This window comes from Nomascus leucogenys, chromosome 2, assembly GCF_006542625.1.
Source record: "Nomascus leucogenys isolate Asia chromosome 2, Asia_NLE_v1, whole genome shotgun sequence".
NCBI lineage: Eukaryota > Metazoa > Chordata > Mammalia > Primates > Hylobatidae > Nomascus > Nomascus leucogenys.
In genome coordinates this window covers 21,375,761-21,399,042 of record NC_044382.1, presented here as the reverse complement: position 1 = coordinate 21,399,042, position 23,282 = coordinate 21,375,761, and the positions used below count along the sequence as shown (strand labels likewise).

Here is a 23,282-nt window from a genome sequence, read left to right as displayed (position 1 = left end):
GTGACCTACAAAGGGACTTAAACTCCCACACAATAATAATGGGAGATTTTAACACCCCACTGTCAACATTAGACAGACCGAGACAGAAAGTGAACAAGGATATCCAGGAATTTGAACTCAGCTCTGCATAAAGTGGACCTAATAGACATCTACAGAACTCTCCACCCCAAATCAACAGAATATACATTTTTTTCAGCACTACACCACACCTATTCCAAAATTGACCATATAGTTGGAAGTAAAGCTCTCCTCAGCAAATGTAAAAGAACAGAAATTATAACAAACTGTCTCTCAGACCACAGTGCAATCAAACTAGAACTCAGTATTAAGAAACTCACTCAAGGCCGGGCGCGGTGGCTCACGCTTGTAATCCCAGCACTTTGGGAGGCCGAGGCGGGCGGATCACGAGGTCAGGAGATCGAGACCACGGTGAAACCCCGTCTCTACTAAAAAAATACAAAAAATTAGCCGGGCGTGGTGGCGGGCGCCTGTAGTCCCAGCTACTCGGAGAGGCTGAGGCAGGAGAATGGCGTGAACCCGGGAGGCGGAGCTTGCAGTGAGCCGAGACTGCGCCACTGCACTCCAGCCTGGGCGACAAAGCGAGACTGTCTCAAAAAAAAAAAAAAAAAAAAAAAAAAAAAAAAAAAAAAAAAAAAAAAAAAAAACTCACTCAAAACCGCTCAACTACATGGAAACTGAACAACCTGCTCCTGAATGACTATTGGGTACATAATGAAATGAAGGCAGAAATAAAGATGTTCTTTGAAACCAACAAGAAAAAAGACACAACATACCAGAATCTCTGGGACACATTCAAAGCAGTGTGTAGAGGGAAATTTATAGCACAAAATGCCCACAAGAGAAAGCAGGAAAGATCTAAAATTGACACCCTAACATCACAATTAAAAGAACTAGAAAAGCAAGAGCAAACACATTCAAAAGCTAGCAGAAGGCTAGAAATAACTAAAATCAGAGCAGAACTGAAGGAAATAGAGACACAAAAAACCCTTCAAAAAATCAATGAATCCAGGAGCTGGTTTTTTGAAAAGATCAACAAAATTGATAGACTGCTAGCAAGACTAATAAAGAAGAAAAGAGAAGAATCAAATAAATGCAAAAAAAAATGAAAAAGGGGATATCACCACCGATCCCACAGAAATACAATCTACCATCAGAGAATATTACAAACACCTCTATGCAAATAAACTAGAAAATCTAGAAGAAATGGATAAATTCCTCTACAAATACACCCTCCCAAGACTAAACCAGGAAGAATTTGAATCTCTGAATAGACCAATAACAGGCTCTGAAATTGTGGCAATAGTCAATAGCTTACCAACCAAAAAGAGTCCAGGACCTGATGGATTCACAGCCGAATTCTACCAGAGGTACAAGGAGGAAATGGTACCATTCCTTCTGAAACTATTCCAATCAATAGAAAAAGAGGGAATCCTCCCTAACACATTTTATGAGGCCAGCATCGTCCTGATACCAAAGCCTGGCAGAGACACACACAAAAAAGAGAATTTCAGACCAATATCCTTGATGAACACTGATGCAAAAATCCTCAATAAAATACTGGCAAACCGAATCCAGCAGCACATCAAAAAGCTTATCCACCATGATCAAGTGGGCTTCATCCCTGGGATGCAAGGCTGGTTCAACATATGCAAATCAATAAATGTAATTCAGCATATAAACAGAACCAAAGACAAAAACCACATGATTATCTCAATAGATGCAGAAAAGGCCTTTGACAAAATTCAACAACCTTTCATGCTAAAAACTCTCAATAAATTAGGTATTGATGGGATGTATCTCAAAATAATAAGAGCTATCTATGACAAACCCACAGCCAATATCATACTGAATGGGCAAAAACTGGAAGCATTCCCTTTGAAAACTGGCACAAGACAGGGATGCCCTCTCTCACCACTCCTATTCAACATAGTGCTGGAAGTTCTGGCTAGAGCAATCAGGCAGGAGAAGGAAATAAAGGGTATGCAATTAGGAAAAGTGGAAGTCAAATTGTCCCTGTTTGCAGATTACATGATTGTATATCTAGAAAACCCCATTGTCTCAGCCCAAAATCTCCTTAAGCTGATTAGCAACTTCAGCAAAGTCTCAGGATACAAAATCAATGTACAAAAATCACAAGCATTCTTGTACACCAATCACAGACAAACAAAGAGCCAAATCATGTGTGAAATCCCATTCACAATTGCTTCAAAGAGAATAAAATACCTAGGAATCCAACTTACAAGCGATGTGAAGGACCTCTTCAAGAACTACAAACCACTGCTCAATGAAATAAAAGAGGATACCAACAAATGGAAGAACATTCCATGCTCATGGATAGGAAGAATCAATATTGTGAAAATGGCCATACTGCCCAAGGTAATTTATAGATTCAATGCTATCCCCATCAAGCTACCAATGACTTTCTTCACAGAATTGGAAAAAACTACTTTAAAGTTCATATGGAACCAAAAAAGAACCCGCATTGCCAAGTCAATCCTAAGCCAAAAGAGCAAAGCTGGAGGCATCACGCTACCTGACTTCAAACTATACTACAAGGCTACAGTAACTAAAACAGCATGGTACTGGTACCACAACAGAGACATAGATCAATGGAACAGAACAGAGCCCTCAGAAATAATGCCGCATATCTACAACTATCTGATCTTTGACAAACCTGACAAAAACAAGAAATGGGGAAAGGATTCCCTATTTAATAAATGGTGCTGGGAAAACTGGCTAGCCATATGTAGAAAGCTGAAACTGGATCCTTTCCTTACACCTTATACAAAAATTAATTCAACATGGATTAAAGACTTAAATGTTAGACCTAAAACCATAAAAACCCTAGAAGAAAACCTAGGCAATACCATTCAGGACATAGGCATGGGCAAGGACTTCATGTCTAAAACACAAAAAGCAATGGCAACAAAAGCCAAAATTGACAAATGGGATCTAATTAAACTAAAGAGCTTCTGCACAGCAAAAGAAACTACCATCAGAGTGAACAGGCAACCTACAAAATGAGAGAAAATTTTCACAACTTACTCATCTGACAAAGGGCTAATATCCAGAATCTACAATGAACTCAAACAAATTTACAAGAAAAAAACAAACCCATCAAAAAGTGGGCAAAGGACATGAACAGACACTTCTCAAAAGAAGACATTTATACAGCCAAAAAATATATGCAAACATGCTCATCATCACTGGCCATCAGAGAAACGCAAATCAAAACCACAATGAGATATCATCTCACACCAGTTAGAATGGCCATCATTAAAAAGTCAGGAAACAACAGGTGCTGGAGAATATGTGGAGAAATAGGAACACTTTTACACTGTTGGTGGGACTGTAAACTAGTTCAACCATTGTGGAAGTCAGTGTGGCGATTCCTCAGGGATCTAGAACTAGAAATACCATTTGACCCAGCCATCCCATTACTGGGTATATACCCAAAGGACTATAAGTCACGCTGCTATAAAGACACATGCACACGTATGTTTATTGCGGCACTATTCACAATAGCAAAGAGTTGGAACCAACCCAAATGTCCAACAACGATAGACTGGATTAAGAAAATGTGGCACATATACACCATGGAATACTATGCAGCCATAAAAATGATGAGTTCATGTCCTTTGTAGGGACATGGATGAAACTGGAAAACATCATTCTCAGTAAACTACCGCAAGGACAAAAAACCAAACACCGCATGTTCTCACTCATAGGTGGGAACTGAACAATAAGAACTCATGGACACAGGAAGGGGAACATCACACTCCGGGGACTGTTGTGGGGTGGGGGGAGGGGGCAGGGACAGCATTAGGAGATATACCTAATGCTAAATGACAAGTTAATGGGTACAGCAAACCAACATGGCACATGGATACTTATGTAACAAACCTGCACATTGTGCACATGTACCCTAAAACCTAAAGTATAATAGTAAAAAAAAAAAGAATTGCTTAAGCCAGTCCTACACCTGGAAGTGAAAGGACAATGCCTTCTACAATTCTGAAGACACATGGAAGTTTAAAGCCTACTGGTAGAGCAAACATACAAATAAGGAAAAGAAAAAACTCAAATGTTACCACTACCAAAAAAAAAATCAAACCACAATGATACAAAGAGAGAAAGAAAGGAAGAATATTTAGAACAACCAGAAATCAATTAATAAAATGACAGGAATAAACCCTCACCTAATAGCCTTGAATGTAAACAGATTAAACTTTTCACTTAAAAGACAGACAGTCTGGATGGATTAGTTAAATAACCCATTTGTATGCTGCCTACAAGAAACTCATCTCACTTGTAAAAGACACAGATTGAAAGTAAAGAGATGGAAAAAGACAAAACAATCAGGAGTAGCTACACTTAGATAAAACATATATTAGGTCAAAAACAGTGAAGAAGAGATAAAGAAGGTCATTATCTAATGATACAGGGATCAAGTAAGGACCAGGATCAAATAATTCTAAACATATATGTACCCAACATGAGAGTACTCAAGACATACTATCAGATCTTAAGGAAGAAATAGACACCAACACAATAATATTTGGGGACTTCAACACCCCACTCTCCGCTTTAGACAGATTATTTAGAAAGAAAATTAAAGAAATACTGGATTCATCCCTGGGATGCAAGGCTGGTTCAACATACGCAAATCAATAAATGTAATCCAGCATATAAACAGAACCAAAGACAAAAACCACATGATTATCTCAATAGATGCAGAAAAGGCCTTTGACAAAATTCAACAACCTTTCATGCTAAAAACTCTCAATAAATTAGGTATTGATGGGACGTATCTCAAAATAATAAGACCTATCTACGACAAACCCACAGCCAATATCATACTGAATGGGCAAAAACTGGAAGCATTCCCTCAGAAAACTGGCACAAGACAGGGATGCCCTCTCTCACCACTCCTATTCAACATAGTGCTGGAAGTTCTGGCCAGAGCAATCAGGCAGGAGAAGGAAATAAAGGGTATTCAATTAGGAAAAGAGGAAGTCAAATTGTCCCTGTTTGCAGATGACATGATTGTATATCTAGAAAACCCCATTGTCTCAGCCCAAAATCTCCTTAAGCTGATAAGCAACTTCAGCAAAGTCTCAGGACACAAAATCAATGTACAAAAATCACAAGCATTCTTGTACACCAATAACAGACAAACAGAGAGCCAAATCATGAGTGAACTCCCATTCACAATTGCTTCAAAGAGAATAAAATACCTAGGATTCCAACTTACAAGGGATGTGAAGGACCTCTTCAAGGAGAACTACAAACCACTGCTCAATGAAATAAAAGAGGATACCAACAAATGGAAGAACATTCCATGCTCATGGGTTGGAAGAATCAATATCATGAAAATGGCCATACTGCCCAAGGTAATTTATAGACTCAATGCCATCCCCATCAAGCTACCAATGACTTTCTTCACAGAATTGGAAAAAAAATACTTTAAAGTTCATATGGAACGAAAAAAGAGCCCGCATTGCCAAGTCGATCCTAAGCCAAAAGAGCAAAGCTGGAGGCATCACGCTACCTGACTTCAAACTATACTACAAGCCTACAGTAACCAAGACGGCATGGTACTCATACCACAACAGACATAGATCAATGGAACAGAACAGAGCCCTCAGAAATGATGCCGCATATCTACAACTATCTGATCTTTGACAAACCTGACAAAAACAAGAAATGGGGAAAGGATTCCCTATTTAATAAATGGTGCTGGGAAAACTGGCTAGCCATATGTAGAAAGCTGCAACTGGATCCCTTCCTTACACCTTATACAAAAATTAATTCAACATGGATTAAAGACTTAAATGTTAGACCTAAAACCATTAAAATCCTACAAGAAAACCTAGGCAATACCATTCAGGACATAGGCATGGGCAAGGACTTCATGTCTAAAACACCAAAAGCAATGGCAACAAAAGCCAAAATTGACAAATGGGATCTAATTAAACTAAAGAGCTTCTGCACAGCAAAAGAAACTACCATCAGAGTGAACAGGCAACCTACAGAATGGGAGAAAATTTTTGCAACCTACTCATCTGACAAAGGGCTAATATCCAGAATCTACAATGAACTCAAACAAATTTACAAGAAAAAAACAACCCCATCAAAAAGTGGGCAAAGGACATGAACAGACACTTCTCAAAAGAAGACATTTATGCAGCCAAAAAACACATGAAGAAATGCTCATCATCACTGGCCATCAGAGCAATGCAAATCAAAACCACAGTGAGATACCATCTCACACCAGTTAGAATGGCCATCATTAAAAAATCAGGAAACAACAGGTGCTGGAGAGGATGTGGAGAAATAGGAACACTTTTACACTGTAGGTGGGACTGTAAACTAGTTCAACCATTGTGGAAGTCAGTGTGGTGATTCCTCAGGGATCTAGAACTAGAAATACCATTTGACCCAGCCATCCCATTACTGGGTATATACCCAAAGGACTATAAATCATGCTGCTATAAAGACACATGCACACGTATGTTTATTGTGGCACTATTCACAATAGCAAAGACTTGGAACCAACCCAAATGTCCAACAACGATAGACTGGATTAAGAAAATGTGGCACATGTACACCATGGAATACTATGCAGCCATAAAAATGATGAGTTCATGTCCTTTGTAGGGACATGGATGAAACTGGAAAACATCATTCTCAGTAAACTATCGCAAGGACAAAAAAACAAACACCACATGTTCTCACTCATAGGTGGGAATTGAACAATGAGAACTCATGGACACAGGAAGGGGAACATCACACTCCGGGGACTGTTGTGGGGTTGGGGGAGGGGGGAGGGACAGCATTAGGAGATATACCTAATGCTAAATGACGAGTTAATGGGTGCAGGAAATCAACATGGCACATGGATACATATGTAACAAACCTGCACATTGTGCACATATACCCTAAAACCTAAAGTATAATAAAAAAAATATTAAAAAAAAAATACTGGATTTAAACTGTACTTCAGACCAAATGGACCTAAGAGCCATTTAAGAACATTGCAACCAAGAACTACAGAATACATATTCTTCTCATTAGCACATAGAACATTATCCAGGATAGACCATTTGTTAGGATAGAAAACAAGTCTCAACAATTTTTGTAAATCAAAATCTATTAATTATCTTCTCAGAACACAATGGAATAAAACTAGAAGTTGATAACAAGAGAAACTTTGGAAAACTATACAAATACATAGAAAGTAAACAATATGCTCCTGAATAACCACCTAGGTCCAATAAGAAATTAAGGAGGAAATCAAAAAACTGCTTAAAAGAAATGAATTGATATACAACATACCCAAATCTATGGGACACCGCAAAAGCAGTGCTAAGAAGGAAGTTTATAGCAATAAATGCTTATATCGGAAAAGCAGAAGGAATTAAAATAACCCAACAATTCACCTCGAGGAACGAGAAAAGCAAGAACCAAACCCAAAATTAGTAGAAGGAAAGAAATAATAAAGATCAAAGTGGAAGTAAGCAAAATATAAACTAAAACTACAAAGCGTCAATGAAAAGATAGTTTTTTTTAAGAAGATAAAAACTGATAAACCATTAACTAGACTAACCAAAAAAAAAAAAAAAAAAAAAAGAAGACACAAAGTCAGAAACAAAAAAAGAGTGGGGAGTGGCCAAGATGGCCAACTAGAAGCAGCTAATGTGTATGGCTTTCACAGAGAGGAATGGAAGGGGCAAGTAAATACAACACCTTCAACTGAAACATCCAAGTGCTCGCATTGGGACTAATCAAGGAAACAACCTGACCCATGGAGAATAAAGACAAGCAAGACAGGGCCAGGTGCGGTGGCTCATGCCTGTAATCCCAGCACTTTAGGAGGCCAAGGTGGGCAGATCATGAGGTCAGGAGATGGAGACCATGCTGGCTAACACAGTGAAACCGCATCTCTACTAAAAATACAAAAAATTAAGCCAGGCGTGGTGGCAGGCACCTATAGTCCCAGCTACTCGGGAAGCTGAGGTGGAGCTTGCAGTGAGCGGAGATTGTGCCACTGCCCTGCAGCCTGGGAGACAGAGCAAGACTCTGTCTAAAAAAAAAAAAAAAAAAAAAAAAAAAAAAAAAAAAAGACAGGACAACAGTCCAACAGGGAGCAACACGGAACTAGGGGAACCTCCGCCACCCAGGAAAGCAGTGAGTGAATGAGTGACCCTGGGAAACCATGCTTCTCCCAAGGATCTTTGCAACCCTCAGGTCAGGAGATGTCTTTGTGAACCCACTCCACAAAGGCCTTCAGTCTGACAGACAGAACTATGTGGAGCCTCAGCATTGTAGCCACTCAGGCATGTGTGGAAACTGAAGCTTTAGATACTCACGCTTTCCGGCAAAAGTAGCTGCAGCTCCAGCAAAGTGGGAGGTTAGACCCCCATACATAATCCTAGGAAAGAGGCAGAATCCAGGGGGCTGAGCAGCAATAGCCTGCAGGCCCACTTCCACAGCACCTCACAAGGTAAGACCCACTGGCTTGGAATTCCAGCCAGCCACCAGTAGTGGCATTGCACCTCCCTAAGAAGTAGCTCCTGGTGGGAGGGGCAGGATGCCATCTTTGCCATTTGGGTGCCTTAGCCATTCCAGCCTTCAGGCTTTGGAGTGTCCAAGCTGACCAGGGATGAAAGGGATCCCCCAGCACAGCACAGCTGCTCTACCAAAACATGGCCTGACTGCTGCTTTAAGCAGGTAACTGATGCCAGACCTCCTCACTGGGCAGGACCTCCTAGGTTGGGCCCTCCAACCAATGCCAACAGTGGTCTCTAGCTGATAGAGAGTTGAATTTTGCTGGAGATGGTGCTGCCAGAGCAGGGGACAGGTCACTATCTTTGCTGTTTGAGTGACATAGCTGTTCCAGCCTTCAGACTTTAGAGAATCCAAGCCGACTGGGGGTAGGAGGGATCTCTCAGCACTGCACAGCTCTACCAAAACATGGCCAGACTGCTTTTTTAAGTGGATCCCTGATCCTGCTCCTCCTCATTGGACAGGACCTCCCAACCGGGTCCTCCAGCCACCGCTCTTGGTGTTTCTCCGGTGAACAAAGATTTTTAATCTTTCTGGGATAGAGCTCCAGCGGGAGGGGTGAACCACTATCTTTGCTGTTTGAGCGACTTAGCCATTCCAGCCTTTGGACTTCAGAGCGTCTGAGGTGACCGGGGAGGGCACTGAAGCAGACCCCCAGCACAGCACAGCTGCTCTACCAAAATGTTGCCAGATTGCTTTTTTAAGTGGGTCCCTGATCATCCCCATTCCCCCTCATTGGGCAGGACTTCCCAACCTGCGTCTCCAGCTACTTCCTGCAGGTGCCTTTGGGCCAGCAACAGGCCCATACCTCCCTGAAACAAAGCTCCCAGGGGGAGAAACAGGCTGCCATCTTTGCTGTTTTTCAGCCTTACTGGTGATACCTCTCAGTACTAGAAAATCTGAGGTAACTAGGGACTGGAGTGGACCCAAGCATACCGCAGCAGCCCTGTGAAAAGTGGTCAGACTCTTCCAGGTGCAATTGAAAGCCTCTGTCACTGCCTCTGCAGTAGAACTGCCCTTGCCACCCTCAGACTAATGAGGGAGCAAAGACCTTAAAGTGCCTCATCCACACCTCCAACAAGCTGCAGTCAATCCAAGGAGGGGAGTCCACTCCATATCCCATTGATCCAATGCCACCCCCTCTACCCCTCACTGCTTGTCACCGGACAGGGAACCCATGGCTTAGTCCTGTAGCACAAACTCTCCATCCTGGGCTGATTGTACTGAGCCATTGCTGACCTTCATTTCTCTGGGGTAGAGCCCTCAGGAGACAAGCAAACAACCCTTGACCACAACCACTACTAAAATCCCTTCCTCTGATGCCTCCAAGTTGGGGAAGAGAAACAAACACTGAGATCACCCCAGAGCTACAGTGGGCAGCCCAGGAGTGCCAAGTTGTCATCTACAGTCAGCACTCAAGGGGGAAAGGAACCCACACTTTCAGAACATTGAGAGGGAACACAGCTGCAACTGTGAGGAAATACAACTGAGCAAGAGTCTACCAACTGACCAATAAGCCTAAGGGCCACCTGCTGGATTACACCTCAAAGCTTCAACACCAAAGATACCTTACTAACATACCCCCTCTGAAACCAGAGACAAGAAGTCAGTTTCAAATAAAGACCCTGCACAAAGCCTTGGCCTAGTGAAAACATCCAGAAAAGAAGCCTATTTACTGCAGTCAGTCTACACTGCAGTTAAAAAGAACACCCACACAAAGAGCTGAGAAAGAACCAACAGATGAACCCCGGTTACTCAAATGGCCAGAGTGTCATATGTCCTCCAAATGACTGCATCAGTTCTCCAACAAGAGTTTTTAACCAGGCCAAACTAGTTGGAATGACAGAAATAGAGTTCAGATTATAGATAGGAACAAAAATCATGAAGATTCAGGAGGACAGAAAAACCCAATCCAAGGAAAATAAGAATCACAATAAAGCAATATAGGAGCTGAAGGATGAAATAGCTAGTATAAAAAAGAACCTAATGGGTCTGACAGAGCTGAATAACATAATACAAGAATTTCACAACGTGATCACAAGTATTAACAGTAGAATAAACCAAGCTGAGGAAAGAATCTCAGAACATGAATACTAAGTCTCTAAAATTTTCAGACAAAAATTTTTTAAAAAATTATAAAATGAACAAAACCACTGAGAAGTATGCGATTATGTAAAGAGACCAAATCTATGAATCACTGGCATCCATGAAAGGGAGGGGGAGAAAGCAAACAATTTGGAAAACATATTTGAGGATATCATCCATGAAAATATCCCCAACCTTGCTAGAGATGCCAACAGTCAAATTCAGAAAATACTTCTGAAAGATTCTATACATGATGATCATCCCCAACACACATAATCAGATTTTCCAAGGTCACAATGAAAGAATATTAAACACAGCTAGAGAGAAAGCGCAGGTCACCTACAAAAGGAACCCTGTTAGGCTAACAGCAGGCCTCTCAGCTAAAACCCTACATGCCAGAAGAGATTGGCGGGGGCTTATATTCAACATTCTTACAGAAAAAAATCTTCAACCAAGAATTTTATATCCAGCCAAACTAAGCTTCCTAAGTGAAGGAGAAATAAAATCCTTTTCAGATAACAAAATGTTGGGGGAATTCATTACCACCAGACCTGCCATATGAGAGATCTTGAAAGCAGCACTAAATATAGAAAGGAAAGACTGCTATCAGCTAATACAAAAACTATAAGCACACACACAAAAGCCAAAATCTTAAGCAACTAACAGCACAATGACAGAATCAAATCCATACATATCAATACTAACCTTGGATGTAAGTGGGCTCAATGCCCTCTTAAAAGGCACAGAGTGGCAAGCTGGATAAAAAAGCAAGACCCTATAGTATGCTGCCTTTAAGAGACATCTCACATGTAATGACACTCATAGACTCAAAATGAAGGAATGGAGGAAAATCTACCAAGCAAATGGAAAACAAAAAAGCAAAGATTGCAATCCTAACTACAGACAAAACAGATTTCAAACTAATAAAGATCAAAAAACACAAAGAAGGGCATTACACAATTGTAAAAGGTTCAATTTAATAAGACCTAACGATCCTAAATACATATGCACCCAACACAGGAGCATCCAGATTCATAGAGCAAGTTCTTAGATACCTACAAAGAGACAGACTTCTGCAGAATAATAGTAGGATACTTCAACACTCCATTGACAGTATTAGACAGATCATTGAGGCAGAAAATTAACAAGATATTCGGGACCTAACCTCAACACTGGACCAAATGAATCTGTTAGACCTTTACAGAATTCTCCACCCCAAAACAACAGAATATATTCTCATTATCAAATGGCACATACTCTAAAATCAACCACATAATTGGATATAAAACAATCCTCAACAAGTGTAAAAGAGCCAAAATCATATGAAACACACTCTCAAACCACAGCACAATAAAAATAGAAGACAATGAAAACCACTCAAAACCATGCAATTACATGGAAGTTAAACAGCATGCTCCTGAACGACTTTTGGATAAATAATGAAATTAAGGCAGAAATCAAGAAGTTCTTTGAAAATAATAAGAACAAAGATAAAACATACCAGAATATCTGGGATCCAGCTAAGGCAGTGTTAAGAGGGGAATTCATAGCACTAAATGCCCTCATCAAAAAGTTAGAAAGATCTCAAATTAACCTAACTTCACAACTGAAAGAATTACAGAAAGAAGAACAAATCAGCTCCAAAGCTAGCAGAAGATAATAAAAATCAGAGCTGAACTACAAATTGAGACATGAAAAACCACTCAAAAGATCAATTAATCCAGGAGTTGGTTTTTTGAAAAAATTAATAGATAGGTCACTAGCTAGAAGAATAAGGAAGAAAAGAGAAGATCCAAATAAACACAATTAGAAACGACAAAGGGAATGTTACTACTGACCCCACAGAAATAAAAACAACAATCAGAAACAAGCCAGGCACAGTGGCTCATGCCTGCAATCCCAGCACTTTGGGAGGCTGAGGCAGGTGGATCATTTGAAGTCAGGAGTTTGAGGCCAGACTGGCCAACATGGTGAAACCCTGTCTCTACCAAAAAACACAAAAATTAGCCAGGCATGGTGGTGCATGTCTGTAATCCCAGCTACTCAGGAGGCTGAGACAGGATAATTGTGTGAACCTGGGAGGCAGAGGTTGCAGTGAGCCGAGATTGCACCACTGCACTCCAGCCTGGGCAAAAGAGCAAGACTCCATCTCCAAAAAAGGGGAAAAAAAAAAAGAAAAAAACCCACCACCCTCAGAAATTACTACAAACACCTCTGTGCACACAAACTACAAAACCTAGATGAGATGGATAAATTTCTGGAAACATACAGCTTACACCCTTCCACTTCTGAGCTAGGAAGAAATTGATTCCCTGATCAGACTAATAGCAGGCTCCAAAATTGAATCAGTAATAAATAGCCTATCAACCAACCAGTAATAAAAAGCCTACCAACCAGTCCTGGGCTTTCAAAGAAGCATGTGACTGGATGGATTCACAGACGAATTCTACCAGATGTACAAAAGAAGAGATGGTACCATTCCTACAGAAACTATTCCAAAAAATTTGACAAGGAATGACTCCTCCCCAACTCATTCTATGAAGCCAGCATCATCTTGATACCTGGCAGAGACACAACAACAAAAAAAGAAAACTTCAGGCCAATATCCTTGATGAACATTGATGCAAAAATCCTCAACAAAATACTTGCAAACCAAATACAGCAGCATATCAAAAAGCTAATCCACCATGATTAAGTAGGCTTCATCCCTGGGATGCAAGGTTGGTTCAACATAGGCAAAATCAAAAAATGTGATTTATCACAAACAGGACTAAAGACAAAAACCACATGATTATCTCAATAGACACAGAAAAGACTTTTGATAAAATTCAACACTCCTTCATGTTAAAACTTCTCAAACTAGGTATTGAAGGAACATACCTCAAAATAATAAGAGCCATCTATGACAAACTTACAGCCAACATTACATTGAGTGGGCAAAAGCTGGAAGCATTCCCCTTGAAAACTGGCACAAGACAAGAATGCTCTCTCTCACCACTTCTATTTAACATAGTATTGGGAGTCCTAGCCAGAGCAATTAGGCAAGAGAAAGAAAGGACATTGAAATAGGAAGAGAGAAAGTCAAACATCTGTTTGCAGATGACATGATTCTGTATCTAGAAAATCCTATAGTGTCAGCCCAAAAGCTCCTTAAGCTGATAACTTCAAAGTTTCAGGATACAAAAATCCATGTACAAAAATCATTAGTATTTCTATACACCAACAATGGCCAAACTGAGAGGCAAATCAGAAATGTAATCTCATTCACAATTGCCACAAAAATAAAATACTTAGGAATACAGCTAACCAGGAAGATGAAAGAGCTTTACAATGAGAGTTACAAAACACTGCTCAAAGAAATCAGAGAAGACAAAAACAAATGGGAAAACATCCCATGTTCATGAATAAGAAAAATCAATACCATTTAAATGGCTACACTGCCCAAAGCAATTTACAGATTCAATGCTATTCCTATCACACTACCAATGACATTTCAAAGAACTGGAAAAAACTATCTTAAAATTCATATGGAACCAAAAGAAGAGCCTGAACAGCTAAGGCATCCCTAAGCAAAAAGAACAAAGCTGGAGGCATCACATTACCGGACTTCAAATTATACTACAAGGCTACAGTAACCAAAACAGCATGGTACTGGTACAAAAAACAGACACATAGACCAAGGGTGCAGAATAGACAGCCCAGAAATAGGACCACACATCTACAATCATCTGATCTTCAACAAAGCTGACAAAAAACAAGCAATGGGGAAAAGACTCCCTTGCCAATAAACGGTGCTGGGATAACTGGCTAGCTGCATGCAGAAGACTGAAGCTGGACCCCTTGCTCACACCATACACAAAAATTAACTCGAGATGGATTAAAGACTTAAATGTAAAACCCAAAACTATAAAAACCGCAGAAGACGACCTAGGCAATACCATCCTGGACATAGGAACAGGCAGATTTCATGACAAAGACACCAAAAGCAATCACAACAAAAACAAAATTTGACAAGTGGGTCTGATTAAACTTAAGAGATACTGCACAGCAAAAGAAACTATCAACAGAGTAAACAGGCAATCTAAAATGGGAGAAAATTTTTGCAAACTATGCATCTGACAAAGGTCTAATATCCAGCATCTATGAGGGACTTAAATTTATAAGAAAAAAAAACCCCGTTAAAAAGTGGGCAAAGGACATGAACAGATATTTCTCAAAAGAAGACACACATGCAGCCAAGAAACATATTTAAAAAGACTTAAAGAATAAAAAACTTAAAAAAAAAGAAAAAAGCTCAATATTGCTGATTAGAGAAATGCAAATAAAACCATAATGAGATACTACTTCACACCAGTCAGAATAGCTATTATTAAAAACTCAAAAAATAACAGATATTGGTGAGGTTTTGGAGAAAAGGGCACACTTATACACTGTTGATGGGAGTGTAAATTAGTTCAACCATTGTGGAAAGCAGTATGTTGATTCCTCAAAGAGCTAAAAGCAGAACTACCATTAGACCCAGCAATCCCATTACTGGGTATATACCCAGTGGAATATTAAGTCATTCTACCATAAAGACACATGTATGCAAATATTCATTGCAGCACTATTCACAATAGCAAATACATGGAATCAACTTAAATGCTCATAAATGACAGACTGGATAAAGAAAATGAGGTACATATACACTATGGAATACTACACAGCCATAAAAACAATGAGATCATGTCTTTTGTGGGAACATGGATGGAGCTGGAGGCCATTTTCCTTAGCAAACTGACACAGGAACAGAAAACCAAATGCTGCATGTTTTCACTTGTAAGTGGGAGCTAAATAATAAAAGCTTACTAACACAAAGAAGGAAACAATAGACACTGGGGTCTACTTGAGCAGGGAGGTTGGGAGGAGGGAGAAGAGCAGAAAAGGTAACTATTGGGTACTGGCTTAACTCTTAGGTAATGAAATATATGTATGACAAGCCCCCATGACACATGTTCATCTATGTAACAAACCTTCACATATACCCCCAAATCTAAAAGAAAAAAAAAAGGAGACATTACAATAGGAGACATACCACAGAAATATAAAAGATCAGAAATTATAAATAACTAATAGAAAATTGATAAATTTCTGGACACACAAAACCTACCCAGACTGAGTCAGGAAGAAATAGAAAACCCGGACAGACCAACAATGAGAAATGAAATTGAACCAGTAATAAAAAAATCTGTCAACAAAAAAAAAGTGCAGGACTGCATGGCTTCACTGTTGAATTCTGCCAAACTTACAAAGAAGATTTAATACCAATTTTCCTCAAACTGTTGCAAAAAATTGAAAAGGAGGAAAATTTCCCTAATTCATTCAAAGTTTTCCCTAATTAAAAAAAAGAGAAAACCACAAGCAAATATCCCTGATTAACAGAGACAAATATCCTCAAAATACTAAGCAAACTAAATACAACATCAAAAACATAATACACCATGATCTAGTGGAATTTATCCCAAGGATGCAAGGATGGTTCAACATATACAAGTTAAACATAATATATCACACCAACAGAAAGGAAGACAAAAACCATATCTCAGTAAATGGAGAAAGCATTTGATAAAATTCAACATCCTTTAATGATAAAAACTTCCAACATAGTAGGCATAGAAGGAACATACCTCAACATAATAAAGGCCATATACAACAAGTCCACATCTAACACCACACTGAATGGGAAAAAGCTGAAAACCTTTTCTCTGAAAACTGAAACAAGTCAAGAATGTTCACTTTCACCACTCTTATTAAACACAGCACTGGAAGTCCTAGCCAGAGCAATCAGGTAAGAAAAATAAATAAAAGACATAGGCCAGGTGCAGTGGCTCATGCCTGTAATCCCCACATTTTGGGAGGCCAAGGTGGGAGGATAACCTGAGGTTAGGAGTTCGAGACCAGCCTGGCCAACATGGTGAAACCGTCTCTACTAAAAAAATACAAAAATTTGACAGGTGTGGTGGCAGGTGCCTGTAATCCCAGCTATCCTGGGGGGAGGGCTGAGGAAAGAGAATTGCTTGAACCCGGGAGGCAGAGGTTGCAGGGAGCCAAGATTGTACCACTGCACTCCAGCCTGGGTGACAGGGTAAGACCCTGTCTAAAAAAAAAAATTAAAAAAAAATAAAAATGTGGAAAGAGGAAGTCAAATTATTCCTCTGCAGATAACATGATCTTATATCTAGAAAAAAACTTAAAACTTTATGAAAAAACTTATATTCGTAAGTAAATTTAGCAAAATAGGATATAAAATCAACTTACAAAAATCAACAGCATTTCTAAACACCAATAATAAACTGAGAAATAAATCAAAAAAGCAATCCCATTTACAATGGCTCCAAAAAAATGATACCTAGGAATAAATTTAACCAAGGAAGCAAAAGACCTTTACAAGGAAAACTTCAAGACCCTGTTGAAAGAAATTAAAGAGGACACAAATAGAAAGACATCCCATGCTCATGAATCAGAAGAGTTAATGTAGTTAAAATGACCATACTACCCAAAGCAATCTACAGATTCAACGCACTCTCTATCAAAATACCAACGTCATTTTTCACAGAAATACAAAAAACAATCCCAGAATTCATATGAAACCAAAAAAGAGCCAGAATAGTCAAAGTCCCCCTGAATAAAAAAAACAAAGTTGGAGGCATCATACTACCTGGTTCAAAATATATTACAAGGCTATAGTAACCAAAACAGCAAGTACTGGTATAAAAACAGACACACAGACCAATGGAGCAAAACAGAGAACACAGAAAAAGTCACATACTTACAGCCAACTGATTTTTGACAAAGACACCAAGAACATACACTGGGGAAAGGACATGTTTTTCAATAAGTAATGCTGGGAAAACTGAATGTCTATATGCAGAAAAATGAAACTGGACTCCTATTTCTCACTGCATATAAATATCAACACAAGCTAGATGAAAGGCTTAAATGTAACATCTGAAAATATAAAACTACTAGAAGAAAACAGGGAAAACACTTCAGGACATTTATCTAGACAAAGATTTTATGGCTAAGACCTCAAAAGCACAGACAATAAAAACACAAATAGACAAGGAGACTGTCAGAAACTAAAAAGCTTCTGCACAGTAGACAAAGCAATTAATGAAATGAAGAGACAATCTGTTGAATGTTTGAGAAAATATTAGCCAACTATTCATCCCTCAAGGGGCTATTATCTAGAATATACAAGCAACTCAAACAACTCACTAATAATAATCACATGAAAAAGTGGAGAAATTATATAAATAGACATTTCTCAAAAGACGATATATGAGTGGCCAACAGGTAAATGAAATTTTTAAAAAGCTCATCACTACTCATCAGGGAAATGCACATTGAAACCAAAATGAGATATAGTTAGAATAGCTATTATAAATTAAAAAAAAAAAAACCAGATGCTGGCAAGGATATAGAGAAAAGGCAACTCTTGTACACTGTCAGTGGGAATGTAGATTAGCATAGCCACTATGCAAAACAATATGGAGAGTTCTCTGAAAACTAAAAATAGAGCTACATGTGACCCAGCAATTCCACTACTGGGAATTTAGTCAAAGGAAAAGAAATCAGTATATCAAATAGATACCTGCCCTCTCATATTTATCATGGTACCATTCACAATAGCAAAGATAGGGAATCAACCCAAGTGGCCATCAATGTATGAATAAATGAATGAATGAATAAATGAATGAATGAAATGTGATACATATAAAATGGGACACTATTTGGCCATAAAATAAAGAATGAAACCATGCCATTTTCAGCAACATGGATAGAACTGAAGGTCATTATGTTACATGAAATAAGCCAGGCACAGAAAGACAAATATTGCATGTTCTCACTCATATATTGAGGCTAAGAAAGTTGATCTCATAAAGGCTGAGAGTAGAACGATACATACCAGAAACTGGGAAAGGTATGTTGGTAGAGGGGGGATGAAGAGAGGTTGGTTAATGGATACAAACATACAGTTGCATAGAAGGAATAAGTTCTAATGTTTGATAGCAGAGTAGGGTCACTATAATTAACAATGTGTTATATATGTCAAAATAGCTAGAAGAGAGGCCTGGAGATATTCCCAACCTGAAGAAACAATATTCGAGGTGATGGATACCCTATATACCTTGACTTTATTATTACACATTCTATGCATGTAACAAAATAACATGTACCGTCTTAATACGTACAAATATTATGTATCAATTCTAGAAATATGACAACCAACAATTTTATATCAAGCAAAACTGTCCTGCAGAAGTGAGGGAAATATTTTATCCCTCACGCCCTTCCCACACTTTCTCCGAGCCCCCAAAGTCCATTGTGTCATTCTTATGCCTTTGCATCCTGATAGCTTAGCTCCTACTTATGAGTGAGAACATAAAATATTTTGTTTTCCATTCCTGAGTTTCTTCACTTAGAATAATAGTCTCCAATCTTATCCAGGTTGCTGTGAATGCCATTAATTCATTCCTTTTTATGGCTGAGTAGTATTCCATCTCATATATGTGTATATATATATATATAAAACATATTATTCATATATATAAACTAATATATACACATATATGTATATATGTGATTGATATATATACATATGTGATATATATACATATGTGATATATATATATATAAATCATAGTTTCTTTATCCACTCCTTGATTTGTGGGCATTCACTAAAATCTCACAGATCACCACCAAAAAACTTACTCATGTAACCAAACACTACCCAATAACCTATGGAAATAAAAAATTTTAAAAAATAAACAAACTCAAGAGGCGGTTCCAAGATGGCTGAATAGGAACAGCTCCAGTCTACGGCTCCTGGCGTGAGTGACGCAGAAGACAGGTGATTTCTGCATTTCCAACTGAGGTATTGGGTTCATCTCACTGGGGATCCTTGGAGAGTGGGGGCAGGACAGTGGGTGCAGCCCACCTAGCATAAGCTGAAGCAGGGTGAGGCATTGTCTCACCTGGGAAGCACAAGGGGTCAGGGAATTCCCTTTCCTAGCCAAAGGAAGGGGTGACAGATGGCACCTGGAAAATCAGGTCACTCCCACTCTAATACTGCACTTTTCCAATGGTCTTAGCAAACGGCACACCAGGAGATTATAGCCCACGCCTGGCTCAGAGGGTCCCATGCCCACAGAGCCTTGCTCATTGCTAGCACAGCAGGCTGAGATCAAACTGCAAGGTGGCGGTGAGGCTGGGGGAGGGGTGCCCGCCATTGCTGAGGCCGGAGTAGGTAAACAAAGTGGCCAGGAAGATGGAACTGGGTGGAGACCACCTCAGCTCAAGGCGGCCTGCCTGCCTCTGTAGACTCCACATCTGGGGGCAAGGCATAGCCAAATAAAAAGCAGCAGAAACCTCTGCAAACTTAAATGTTCCTGTCTGACAGCTTTGAAGAGAGTAGTGGTTCTCCCAGCATGGAGCTTGAGATCTGAGAATGGACAGACTGCCTCCTCAAGTGGGTCCCTGACCCCCGATTAGCCTAACTGGGAGACACCCAGACTGACACCTCACATGGCCTGGTACCCCTCTGAAACGAAGCTTCAGAGGAAGGATCAGGCAGCAACATTTGCTGTTCAGCAATATTCGCTGTTCTGCAGCCTCTGCCGCTGATACCCAAGCAAACAGCGTCTGGAGTGGACCTACAGCAAACTCCAACTGACCTGCAGCTGAGGGTCCTGACTGTTAGAAGGAAAACTAACATACAGAAAGGACATCCACACCAAAACCCCATCTGTACATCACCATCATCAAAGACTAAAGGTAGATAAAACCACAAAGATGGGGAAATAAACAGCAGAAAAGCTGAAAATTCTAAAAATCAGAGCACCTCTCCCCCTCCAAAGGAATGCAGCTCTTTGCCAGCAATGGAACAAAGCTGGACAGATAATGAATTTGACAAGTTCAGAGAAGAAGGCTTCAGATGATCAAACTTCTCCAAGCAAAAGGAGGAAGTTTGAACCCATCACAAAGAAGCTAAAAACCTTGAAAAAAGAGTAGACGAACGGCTAACTAGAATAACCAGTGTAGAGAACTCCTTAAATGACCTGATTGAGCTGAAAACCATGGCACGAGAACTACATGACAAATGCACAAGCTTCAGTAGCCGATTCAATCAACTGGAAGAAAGGGTATCAGTGATTCAAGATCAAATGATTGAAATGAAGTGAGAAGATAAATTTAAAGAAAAAACAGTAAAAAGAAACAAACAAAGCCTCCAAGAAATATGGGACTATGTGAAAAGACCAAATCTATGTCTGATTGGTGTACCTGAAAGTGATAGGGAGAGTGGAACCAAGTTGGAAAACACTCTGCAGGATATTATCCAGGAGAACTTCCCCAACATAGCAAGTCAGGCCAACATTTAAATTCAGGAAATACAGAGAATGCCACAAAGATACTCCTCAAGAAGAGCAAGTCCAAGACACATAATCATCAGATTCACCAAGGTTGAAATGAAGGGAAAAATCTTAAGGGCAGCCAGAGAGAAAGGTCAGGTTACCCACAAAGGGATGCCCATCAGACTAACAGCAGATCTCTTCACAGAAACTCTACAAGCCAGAAGAGAGGGGGAGCCAATATTCAACATTGTTAAAGAAAAGAATTTTCAACCCAGAATTTCATATCCAGCCAAACTAAGCTTCATAAGTGAAGGAGAAATAAAATCTTTTACAGACAAGCAAATGCTGAGAGATTTTGTCACCACCAGGCCTGCCCTACAAGAGCTCCTGAAGGAAGCACTAAACATGGAAAGGAACAACTGGTACCAGCCACTGCAAAAATATGACAAATTGTAAAGACCATCAATGCTAGGAAGAAACTGCATCAACTAACAAGCAAAATAACCAGCTAACATCATCATGACAGGATCAAATTCACACATAACAATATTAACCTTAAATGTAAATGGGCTAAATGCTCCAATTAAAAGACACAGACTGGCAAATTGGATAAAGAGTCAAGACCCATCAGTGTACTGTATTCAGCAGACCCATCTCATGTGCAGAGACACACATAGACTCAAAATAAAGGGATGGAGGAAGATCTACCAAGCAAATGGAAAACAAAAAAAGGCTGGGGTTGCAATCCTAGTCTCTGATAAAACAATGAGAACACTTGGACACAGGAAGGGGAACATCACACATCGGGGACCGTTGTGGGGTAGGCGGAGGGGGAAGGGATAGCATTAGGAGATATACCTAATGTAAATGACGAGTTAATGGGTGCAGCACACCAACATGGCACGTATATACATATGTAAAAAACCTGCACGTTGTGCACATGTACCCTAGAACTTAAGGTATAATTTAAAAAAAATAAAAAATGAAAAATAAACTGAGTCAACAAACTGCAGCCCCTGAGCCAAATTCAGCTTGCTACTTGTTTTTCTATAGCTTATGAGCTAAGAATAATTTGTACAGTTTAAAATAGTTGAAAACTTAACAAGAATAATATTTCATGACACGTGAAAATTTTATGTAATTTACATTTTAGGGTAATAAATTAAGTTTCATTGGGGAAAAAAAAGTGAGGGAGATATTAAAAGATTCCCAGATAACTCTTTTGCAGCCATCACCGAAGTGGGAGCAGCCAAAACAAAGTTCAATCCCTTTGTGACTTCCAACCAAAGGAAGAATTGCAAAAGGCATTTCAAAGCACCTTCCCACATTCGCAGGAAGGTGTCTTCCCCTCTTTCCAAACAGCTGAGACAGAAGTACAACGTGTGGTCCCTGCCCATCTGAAAGGATGATGAAGTTCAGGTTGTATGAGGACACTATATAGGTCAGCAAATTGGCAAAGTAGTCCAGGTTTATAAAAGAAATATGTTATCTACACTGTATGGGTGCAGCAGGAAAAGGCTAATGGCACAACTGTCTACATAGGCATTCACCCAGCAAGGTGGTTATCACTAGGCTAAAGATGGGCAAAGACCACAAAAAGATCCTTGAATGGAAAGCCAAATCTCACCAAATGGGAAAGGAAAAGGTCAAACACAAGGAAGAAACAATTGAGAAGATGCAGGAATAAAGGAATTTTATACACAAGCTTTGATTAAAATTTAACAACCGAAAAAAGAGATTCCCAGATAAATAGAAATTGAGGGAGTTTGTGACCACTAGACCTGCCCTGCAAAAAAAAAATACTAGAGGGAGTCCTACAGGTTGAAATGAAAGGACACTAGACAATAACAGGAAGCTATATGAAGAAATAAAGATCTCAGCAAAGGTAAAACATGGGCAATTTTTAAAGCTAATATTCTTGTAAGAATTATCTGTAACCACATTCTTTGTTTCCTGCATGATTTAAGAGACTAAAAATTATTACTAGTCCAAAAACTAGTATAGTTAACCCTTGAACAACATGGTTCCACTTAAATGTGGATTTTTACTTTTGTTTCTTTTTGGTTTTTTTGAGACAGGGTCTCACTGTGTCACCCAGACTGGATTGCAGTGGCACAATCATGGTTCACTGCAGCCTCAACCTCCCAGGCCCAGGTGATCCTCTTACCTCAGCCTCCCAAGTAGCTGAGACCACAGGCATGTGCCATCATGCCT

General features: G+C 39.5%; 1 pseudogene; it reads left to right on the top strand.

The window, feature by feature from the left end:
* LOC115837013 overlaps positions 1–22,755 on the top strand; it is a 30,995-nt pseudogene extending 8,240 nt beyond the window's left edge.
* Positions 22,756–23,282: the final 527 nt, after the last annotated feature.